Source organism: Labeo rohita, chromosome 15 (assembly GCF_022985175.1).
Source record: "Labeo rohita strain BAU-BD-2019 chromosome 15, IGBB_LRoh.1.0, whole genome shotgun sequence".
NCBI classification, from domain to species: Eukaryota; Metazoa; Chordata; class Actinopteri; order Cypriniformes; family Cyprinidae; genus Labeo; species Labeo rohita.
In genome coordinates this window covers 8,310,291-8,321,154 of record NC_066883.1, presented here as the reverse complement: position 1 = coordinate 8,321,154, position 10,864 = coordinate 8,310,291, and the positions used below count along the sequence as shown (strand labels likewise).

General features: G+C 35.2%; 1 pseudogene; it reads right to left on the bottom strand.

Moving 5' to 3' along the window:
* Positions 1-5,620: 5,620 nt before the first annotated feature.
* On the bottom strand, positions 5,621-9,500 carry LOC127177474 (serine/threonine-protein kinase pim-1-like; annotated as a pseudogene).
* Positions 9,501-10,864: the final 1,364 nt, after the last annotated feature.

Genomic DNA, 10,864 nt, shown 5'->3' with positions numbered 1-10,864 from the left:
AAAGTAGACGTAAAATAGATGTCTCAGTGATGTACATGTACTATCAGGGATATTTCTTTTTCTTGTCTATCACAATGACTCTGGAATGTTTTTGTCATTCTTTTTTCTTTTTTTTTCTTTTTTGTTGTCCTATCCAGTCTTTTTCAATCAATATCTCACATACAGTAATGTGTACATTTGTACTTTTGAAATGGATATATGGCACACATAAGAATTGCAGCCTTCTGCATTTCAATACAGTAACTGGCATGCAAACTACTGCCATAGTTTACATCAGGTAATGGTAATAGAGTACACTGTTTGATTGACAACATGACTAAGCATTTTGATTATCTTGTTTGTGAACAAAGACACAAGGACTTTTCATTCTGATGGCACTGATATGTTCATTGACATGCATACTTACTTCGGATAGATGAACTAAAAATTTTGAGTAAATTACAGGCTTTTGCAGGTAATCCATTGTGTTGTGCTGTTTGTACGAATTGTTTTGAGAAATGCACATACTTCTTTGCAAATGTTAAGGATGATTTGAGAAATGCACCAAAGCGACTAAGAAAAACTGTAACTGGCTGCAAGTATGATTACTATATTACCCACACCTATTACAGGTGTGTCTAAATACAAATTACAGGAGCATCACATGCTTGAAAAGCAATTATTTCTTACAATTTTGAAAGGTGCCAATAATTTTGTCCAGTCTATTTTTAAGTTCTGTGTGAAATTTAATCAAGTTTGACTTTTCTTCTCTGTTTTTTTGTGTTGTTGCAGTGCAAACAAAAACAATAAATATGTGAATGACAAAACATTAGCAACTGGAACAATTTTCTGACAGAATTGCAAGGGTGCCAATATTTTTGGCCATAACTGTAGATAGATAGATAGATAGATAGTTAGACATAAGATAGATAGATAGATAGATAGATAGATAGATAGATAGATAGATAGACAGATCTTCAATGCACCTTTAGCATTAATATAGATTCATAGTTATACATTCTGATACTGATATCATTTTTCACCTCAGTTTTCTAAACATTTCAGGAGTCATTATTCGTAACAAGCATGAGCCATTTCATCAAATCCATGTCTCGAGATGTGACTCTCTTCAGCATTCTCTGCTCGCTGCTGTTAGCTTGTCCCCTCATCAATCTCCAAAATTCAAACACTGTGAAAGGCTTTCAGCGCTATGAAGTGCCCTGTTTCCACATAAATCAATCATACATCTCTAGTGCATAGTAATGAAATGCTCTGAGCTCACAAGAGCATTCGGGCTGCTCTACTATCAGTTATCACGCAACACAATCCTGAACTCTGGGTGAGACTCATCTGTGGCAGTTAACATGAAAAGAAAACAACAATTGCATCTTCCCACATCTCTACATATAAGTGTGCCCTTTAAATACAAAGTCAGGTGGAGCAGATTTATGCTATAATTCTGTTACTTTCCATGTAAATGGAAGTTATGGGTGGAGAAGGTCATGATGTGGGAGGGAAAGCTGTTTTGCTCCAACCATCACGTTAACTAAAGCACACATTTATGTTTTTAGCCAGAGGTTTGGAAGATCACATTAGACTCTGTCTCCATCCAGTGGAGGTTTCATGTACATTTTATCTTGTATGATTTTTTTTTTTAATGATTTTTTAAAATATATTTTCAGTTGCTGTGTACATGTTGCGCAAGAAGCTTATTGATGAGCCTGTTCATGTTCAGTGTCCACTACTATCTCTCTCTATATATATAGATACTATATACTTTTCTAATATACAGTGGGGATCAAAATTAAAGAACAACCTATAATTTCCTAAATTTCAAGGTCACTGCATAGTCCTATTTGAAATTATCCTAACAGGAGTAGTAGGGCATTTAAGCATATTTCATAAATTAATTGTATTCTGAACTACAATATGAATGAGATAAGTGACCCTGGACCACAAAACCAGTCATAAGTAGCACAGGTATATTTGTAGCAATAGCCAATACATTATATGGGTCAAAATTATCGATTTTTCTTTTATGCCAAAAATCATTAGGATATTATGTAAAGATCATGTTCCATTAAGACATTTTGCAAATTTCCTACCATAAATATATCAAAACTTAATTTTTGATTGACACATTGCTAATAACTTCAAAGCCATTTTCTCAATATTTTGATTTTTTTGCCCCCTCCCATCCAAATTTTCAAATGGCTGTATCTCGACTAAATATTGTCCTATCCTAATAAACCACACATCATCAGTGGAAAGCTTATTTTCAGCTTTCAGATGATGTATGAATCTCAATTTCAAAGATTTGACCCTTATAACTGGTTTTGTGGTTCTGGGTCACAATTTGAAAAAGATTAGCTATTAGTGTTAGTTATAAGTTAGTTATAAGTATACATTAGTTATAAATTAGTGTTAATCTGGCACATGGTTTCCTTGATTATATGACAAACCCTATTAAACTGGAAGCGCTCCTCTAATTTTCATTGCAAGATGGCAAGCCGCTTTAAGGTGACTTGAACCCTGCGACAGGAGATTGTCCAGATGAAGGCCAAAAGGAGGACCCTTTCTACCATTGCAAGAGAAGTTGGCAACCTGATATTATGATGAAAATGTACCTGTGGGAATGTTTTCAGGAGATGCTAAATATGTATAAATAAGTACATATCACTGCAGTTTGTAACAGAAATGTCCACTGAGTGGCGCTAAAGAGTGTTCGGGTTTTTCCTCGGTACAGATGAATTTACGTTTGTACATTTTATGTGATGTTGGTTTTGTACGTGTCACCACAGTTCTGACTTGAAATGACCATTGAGTGGTGCTGTAACTCTAATGCTCCGTGATATTTTAAAATAATGTACCGTCTGCACCTAAATCTGCCTGACAGTATATGAACAAAAGCGACCCAAAAAAACGCAATCGCAAGCATGCCGTTTTAGCTTGTTTTTCAGTGTCTTATCTTTCAGCTCTTTCTTCATCAGTCATGTTTTCACGAGATTCGTACCCAAGGATTCCACATCCTCAGTCAAATTCAGTACCGGCTGAGCTACCAAGCAAACTTGTTACATCCGGAAAGTGAAACATATGGAGCTGTAATCATAACTGTGTATGAAAATGACTGCAAGTGCTCACTGCTTCCTCTACCTCTAGTGTTAATTTTTGTTGGGAACTGCAGTGATATGTACTTATTGGGATATATTTTGCATCTTATGAGACCAGGTTGGAAGTTGGTCAATTCAAATCTGTGATTTCTCGAATATTGCAGGTTTACAATGACATTAATGCCTAGTTCACACTACAGGACTTTAAGCCCAATTTGCAAGTTAACAAGCCCACTGACAGGTTGGGCTGTGATCAGGGAAAAATCAGTGAGTGATCAGACCTCGTTAGTCTTTATGTGTGAACTACTCAAAGATACATCAAAAAAGGCTCGCTGACCAAACAAATATCTAGCATGCTACATATCTGAACTGGTCGGCCAATTTGACATCACATGTTGTCAGGTGTCACGATGAGCTACAGCCAATGAGAGAGAAAGGCATGGGAAAAACAACAGTAGCAAAGCAGCTTTAATAAAAGTTTGGACACTCAAAAGGCTAAGCTTACCTATTCTGAGGAGCATGTTGTGTGAAGAGAGGAGAACTGCCTGGTCCAAAGTCAAATATGGTCCACAGCTAATATTCCTTAAAATTCTGAGCAATGAAGATTAACAATATTTCAGAAAAAACAAGTATTTATAGATGTATGAAATACTGTACATGTATGAACGGCGGTTCAAAACACTCGACCGCTGCATGAACATATAATATGCAAACTACAGTCAATGTTGCACTAGTAAAGTTTTGATGGATAACGGTTGTAATCAAGGTAAAGACGAATTCAGTGACAAACAGAAGTTGTACCTTGGTTGTGGTGTATCCTGATGCGCAAACCTGTATGTGAGCACTAATCACTATAAGATCATATTTCAGTATATCCACGTAGTTACCAAAATGAATGTACACTAAGTGTTTTATAACAGATGCATGTCAAACAAGAATTTTTTGGATAAGTTTGTGAGGATCACTGATTGTGTGGATTGCTAAGTTTGCACACATTCAGAATGTTTCCATTTTTCATATGTATTTTGCTGTTTAGTGATTCTGAATGGATCCATATAGTGGTTTATATCCAGTCCTTTAGCGTCTCCCAGTGGTATTGTTTATAGTATGGCAGGTTGACTTGTGCTTATTTAATGAAGTTACTGTATAATTACGCTTTATGTATTTTCAGTACTTTTAAGTTGTAAGGAATATCTGCAGTGACATTTTTGCAAGTATGTTTGCCAAAAAAAAAACTGAATGTTTAAATCTATCTTGAATTTGTTTTGTTTAAAAAGAATTACATGGAGTTGAAAAGTATTAACATTAGAATACAAAGGTTTTTGTGAATAGAAAATGTTGGGGGGACTTGCAGTATTGATTCAGAGAGGAGGGGGGCATTGAAGGAAAAAAAAGGATGAGAACCACTGTCATAGTATATGGTTTGTCCCCAATGACAGCAGCACTCAAGCTGAACGAACTCCATAAAACCCAGTGATCAAGTTCTCCAGTATGATTCCAAAGTTCATTTTGTGCTTCAGAACATCAGACTGTTACACCCACCAGCGGGAATGCCCATGAGCTCCTACAGAGGGCACTCCCCTGTTGTTCTTGGATATCTATTGAGAACTACATTCCCCGCAATCCTTTGCCTGGACTCATTAGGTTTTGATTTCTCCCACCTGTTTATCATTTGCTTGTTTTAGTTTGCCTATATAAGTTGTGTTCTCCCTTGTTTGTTTTGTTTTGTTTTGTTTGTTTTTTGTTGTGTAGTCTTGTTAATGTTAAGGCTGCTCTGTACAAAGGAGTTTTACATTGTTGACGCCATAGATTTGGATTAGTAAACTAATAATAGCACACAATCTAAAAAATGTAAAATGTTTATAATGGGAATTTACAAGGTAACCAGACTCTTTTATTATACTTTATGTGAAATTGCACAAAAAATATACAATACATACATTTGGAGTTCCTGCATTCATAGATCACAGGGCTATCACTGTCTTATATATAATATATAATGTATGTATGTATTATGATAATATATACATACATACATTATATATACATTTTTCATGACAGTTAAATACATTTTATAAATGCAGATAGAAAGATTGTTAGATCACCTACATTTATTAATTTGGCAGATGCTTTTAAGGAACTAAAATTGCATTCAAGATAAACATTTTATCAAGTTTATAAATATATGCATTTGGTGGTGAGCAGCTCCACAAATGCTAAAGCTACTTTCTTTAAGTCAAGGCACCAGACGCAACCAAGATTTGCCAGCCCCACAAGACGCTAAGGTTGGAGTGATGGAGCAGCTAACTTAACCAACTAAAATTAAACAAACTATTTAAAATAAACATCCCTAGGCAAGTAGTTCCGCAAGATGCGAAAACTACCACCTCAAGCCAAGACGCCAGACGCAACCAAGGCCAGCCTACCCCGCAGGTCACTAAGGATGGAGAGATGGAGGGTCTAACTTAAGTAACTAAAACGAAACTATTTACAATATGTACACATCCCTAGGCGAGTAGTTCCACAAGTTGCTAAACCACCGCCTCAAGCCAAGACGCCAGATGCAACCAAGGCCAGCGAACCCTGCAAGACGCTAAGACTGGAGGGATGGAGGGGCCATCCTTGTCAGCCCGCCAGATGCTAAGCTGACCCTCTTCTCCATGACCTAAAGGGGGACCTGAAACACAATTAGAAATTGTACAAATTAGACGAACATACTTCATAAAGTTTAAAAATACAACTTTTTTAATCTGTGCAATGTATAAGGACTGACTAAATGAGAGTTGCAGCAGGTACTGAAAGGTAATGTAAGGAAACTCATGTCCATATTAAGAAAAATAAGTAAATGGCAATATATCTTCAAAGTAATTTTGGCTTACCCTGAACCAGTCATGCAAGTGCATCTCCTCCAGATGAAGCCTTTGCTCTGTGTTGCTCTTCAAGCAACCTCATATAAAACGGCAGCATTCTGCGCAAAACAAATGAGAGATGTCTGAATGGACCTTCAACTGTACATTCGCTCTCTAAGCTGTAAAACTGCAAGAGATTCCTGCATTAATCATAAAAAACATCTTTTAAAGAGCCACTGTTTTTTTCTGTTTTGTATGTTGCATAATTGTCATAATAAAGTTCTCAGAAGCCCAGCTGGAACCACACATCGGCGTCCATCAATCCGATGTTGCTGCTGTCTGGGAAAAGGCTGGTGATCATCCTAAACAGCAGGTGACCACTGTCGCCTGTTTTGCATAGTACTCACCTTTCTCAATGTACTCTGGAGGGCAGTACCTTTCTGTCCCTGGAGGAAAGAGTTTGCTTTACCACTTTTAGCTACAAGTCTCAAAGTACTTGTTTTTAGATAATATATACCACTGTAAGTGTTGTACGATGAGCTTTTCAGAAATCAACCAGTTTTACCTCCTGGGTGTCCGTGTTGACCAAGACGTGTGGAAACTTGATGTCCAAATCCTCGGTGTAGAGACCGCTGTGATGCACCTAAAAATCATGCATGTCAACGCAGGGTGTGGGTCGCTCTAAGACCATGATATACTGGTCAGGATGGTCCTGCCAGTCCAGCACCTGTGTGATGTGGGGACAGCTGGGCCCTCGATTGGCCATGACTGCCAGGGCCACCTCAAGTGGGACTGGTCTCGGATGGTCAGGCTGGAAGAAAGTCTGTTTTCAAGATGGTTAGATGGAAGTGGTTTCTCTGTCTGTTTGTCTTGTACTCTGTCATTTACATTAATCTAAGATGTTATAAATTGCTGTGAGAGGAGATAGAGACATAGAGACCACAGTCTACTTACAAGGCTGATGTACGGCTCATTCTCCGTCTACGCCATCTTCACGCGTCCTCCTTCCCCCGTCTTATTTCCAATAATGTATTTCTATCGAATGTGGTCAATTAAAACATAATTACAGTCATTTTATTTTTTTATTATTATTATTATTTATAATATCAGTGTCCTGCAGTATGGCATGCAATGCTTATTCTAAATTATTGTACTTTATCAAACTACAGGACTAATAAATATTTAATAAACTAAATAAAACACAAATTGTAAGAAGATCATGTGTGATATATTTTGGATTATGACTCACATATTATTATGACTGGACTGTCCTGATTCTGAGGCTGGACATCCTTCATTTGCTGATTTTCGGCAGCAGGTGGGACATCAGGAACACTGGATGCAGACTCCTGATGATCATTGTACTCCACAGTACAGATGACATCCTGTAGAGAAGTCTGATCTAAAGAGAGAAATATCAACCAAAAGCTTGTTTTAATCAAGTAATATCAATAATCATATTAATTCTTAATATAAAGGCTTTCTGTTACTTAAAATCTTAAAATATCAAACTTCATGTTTTATCTATATTAAAACATTTATCATCTGTCATGGAAAAAACATCATATGAATCTGTGTGATAGTGTGGGTTTTTATATTGTGTGTAAATGATCAAAGGGGTCATCAGTTGCAAACGTCACTTTTACGTTGTTGTTTAACATTAATGTGTGTTGGCAGTGTATGTACAAATCTACCCTATAATGATAAAAATCCATGCAGTGGTTTTTAATTAATCTGTAAAAATAATATCCCCTTTTTCAAATCAAGCCATTCTCAGATGCCTGTTTGTGTGGCACCAGATCAGTGTTTTGTGTGTAATTATTTACTTTTGTGGCAAGCAGCTGTGTAGTAAGTGGGATAATGTACATCCACCCAGTTGTTATTGCAAAATAAAGATGTATATTATCCCTTACTTATTATAATCTTAATTCAAGTGATAAAAGATTTTGAAAGTCTGACAGTACTCAGTGTTGAGTGTTGCTGTAAGGTTAACTCTGCATAGTCAAAATGATTAAAAGTTGAAAATATTAGAAATTTAGAAAAGTAATCAAAAAGTAATCAAATGTAATGTTACATTACTTTAATAAAGTAATTGAAAAGTTACACTACTTGTTACATTTTAAATAGAGTAACTTGTAATCTGTAACCTATTACATTTCCAAAGTAACCTTCCCCACACTGTGAGAGACTCTGATGCTCCAGAAGGAAAAACTATGCATTAAGAGCCAGGGGTGTAAACTTTTGAACAATATGAAGATTTTTCTTATTTTGCCTAAATATCATATTTTTTTCATTTAGTACTGCCCTTCAGAAGCTATAGAAGATAGTTACATGTTTCCCAGAAGACAAAATAAGTTCAATTTACCCTGATCTTCAGAATTTATGGAACCTGAAGGATTTTTCTGAAGAACAGCAGGCAGTTTAACTGTTCAGGACAAACAAGGATCATTCAACACAACAACACAGTATTATTAATCATGGGAATGTAAATACAACTATTATTTTCTCTTGTGGACTATGTCAATGTCTTTTATGTGAAATATCTTATTCAGGTAAGTACTAAATAAAAAATATAATGCATTTTGTATGATACCTCTTATTTTTTTTTTTTTTTTTTTTTTTTTTTTTTTGGTCAAATTAACATTTTGCAGATTCTGCAAGATTATGCAAATCTTTGACTTCAACTGTATAAAATCATTCAAGTAACTCATGTGTCTTCAAAATAAATTTTATTTTACAGCATATTTTCCACATATATTTTTACCTGTTTATGAATTTTTGTGTGGTTGAAAATGTAGCCTACAATATATTATTGTATGTGTATATTATAATTATTATTATTATTATTATTATTACAATTTAAGTATTATTATCTACACATTTACAGTAAAAATAATTTAGAGACTTGTTTTTAATGAACTTTAATAAACATTTCACACAACTGTTAATATATTTTTAATTTGTGCAGTGGCCCCCAAAATATTAGGCTACATTTCAATCTGATTAAAATGTTGTGCAATGCAACTACACTCTATTAGGATACATGTTTGATCTTGAGTTTACACATTCACTAGCTGATTGAACATAATTGTAAGAATGGCTCAGAGGAGAGGAGTTAGTTCCAACAAGAACTCTAAGAAAAGCTACTTGGTTTGATGATTTTTCTCATGCACATACATTTTAAGTAGCTGAACTGCCCATATACCTTTTGAGGCACATGTAATAGACAAAAATTGACTCTTGTCTGAATGTTTTCCAGAACCCAAAAGCTATTATATATAATAATAATATATAATAGTAATATTTTAGAATTTTAGTTTGAAGGATAGAATTAATAAAAACCATTGTTTTAAGTGTTTGAATTGTGTAACTGAATTTTTTCCTCAAAACCTTATAGTTAGTGAGATTTTATCTTTTGACAACTTCACAACTAGACTCATTTGGGTTTCGCCATATAGCTCAAATGTCATGTTTCTTACAGTCTTCAGAAGTATTTATTCATTCATTCTTGTTCAATAAAACTTTTCTAACTGGCCTTTAGATGGCCTTTAGTTTCATTCATCTGAAGGGGCTGGTGCAGTGTGTTGTGCGTGTGTCTGTGTGTGTTTGTGACATGTCAGGACACAAATTTGTATAATGACATAGGTATGACATAGGTATTACAAGGAGAGGGTGACTTATGAGGACATTGCCTCATGTCCCCATTGTAAGGCTGTGAGGGCTATGCTTTGGTGTAGGGTTGGTGTAGGGCGATAGAAGATTCAGTTTGCACAGTATAAAAACCATTACGCCTATGGAATGTCCCCACAATTCACAAAAAACAAATCTGTGTGTGTGTGTGTGTGTGTACTTGTTTTTGCTACATTGTGGGGACCAAATGTCCCCACGAGGATAGTAAAACCTGAAATTTTTGACATTGTGGGGACCAGTGTTGGGAAGGTTACTTTGGAAATGTAATAGGTTACAGATTACAAATTACTTGATTTAAAATGTAATAAGTAGTGTAACTTTTCAATTACTTTATTAAAGTAATGTAACTTATTACTTTTAGTTACTTTTTGATTACTTTTCTAAATTTCTAATATTTTCAACTGTTAATCATTTTGAAACATTTAAACTATGCAGAGTTAACCTTACAGTAGCATTTTAACACTGATTACTGTCAGACTTTCAAAATCCTTTATCACTAGAATTAAGATTATAGTAAGTAAGAAATAGCACATCTTTATATTGCAATAACAACTGGCTGAATGTACATTATCGCACTTATTACACAGCTGATTGATAGATTATTTAGATGTTTCGTGTCAAAATTATTAGACACAAAACACTGATCTGAGATGAAATATTTGAACGCAAAGCTTCCATGAAGAAATCAGTTGCTAGCAAACGGCAAGTTCAAATTAGACATTTTAGGGACACAGTGCAGTCACACCAGTTTTTTTTATCAAGCATATAGCACTGACTTAAGTTGCCTTGAATGAGTCTGAGCTGTGTAAAAATTTAATTTAAAGCACAGCCACCACAAATTCAGACTTTTTTTTTTTTTACTTTTTTTTGGGGGGCTTTTTATGCCTTTTATTGTGATAGGACAGTAGAGAGATGACAGGAAAGAACTGGGAGGAGAGAGGGGAGCGGGATTGGCAAAGGACCTCGAGACGGGAATCGAACTCGGGTCACCGTGAGCGCAGTTGTCGCATATGACTATATGTCATAACAAGATCATAACATAAATAACATCATAACAAGAAATAGTTTAATAGCTATGATACTGGGTTTGAAATCAAATGTTTGCACAGTAATGACAGAAAACACTCGCATCTAACAATGCCTTGGAAAAAACAATCTTAAAAAATAAAGTTTATACATAAACCCAAATAGGAAATGAAGTTATCGAATAAGCATGTGTCCTATTCTGTGTCCTAA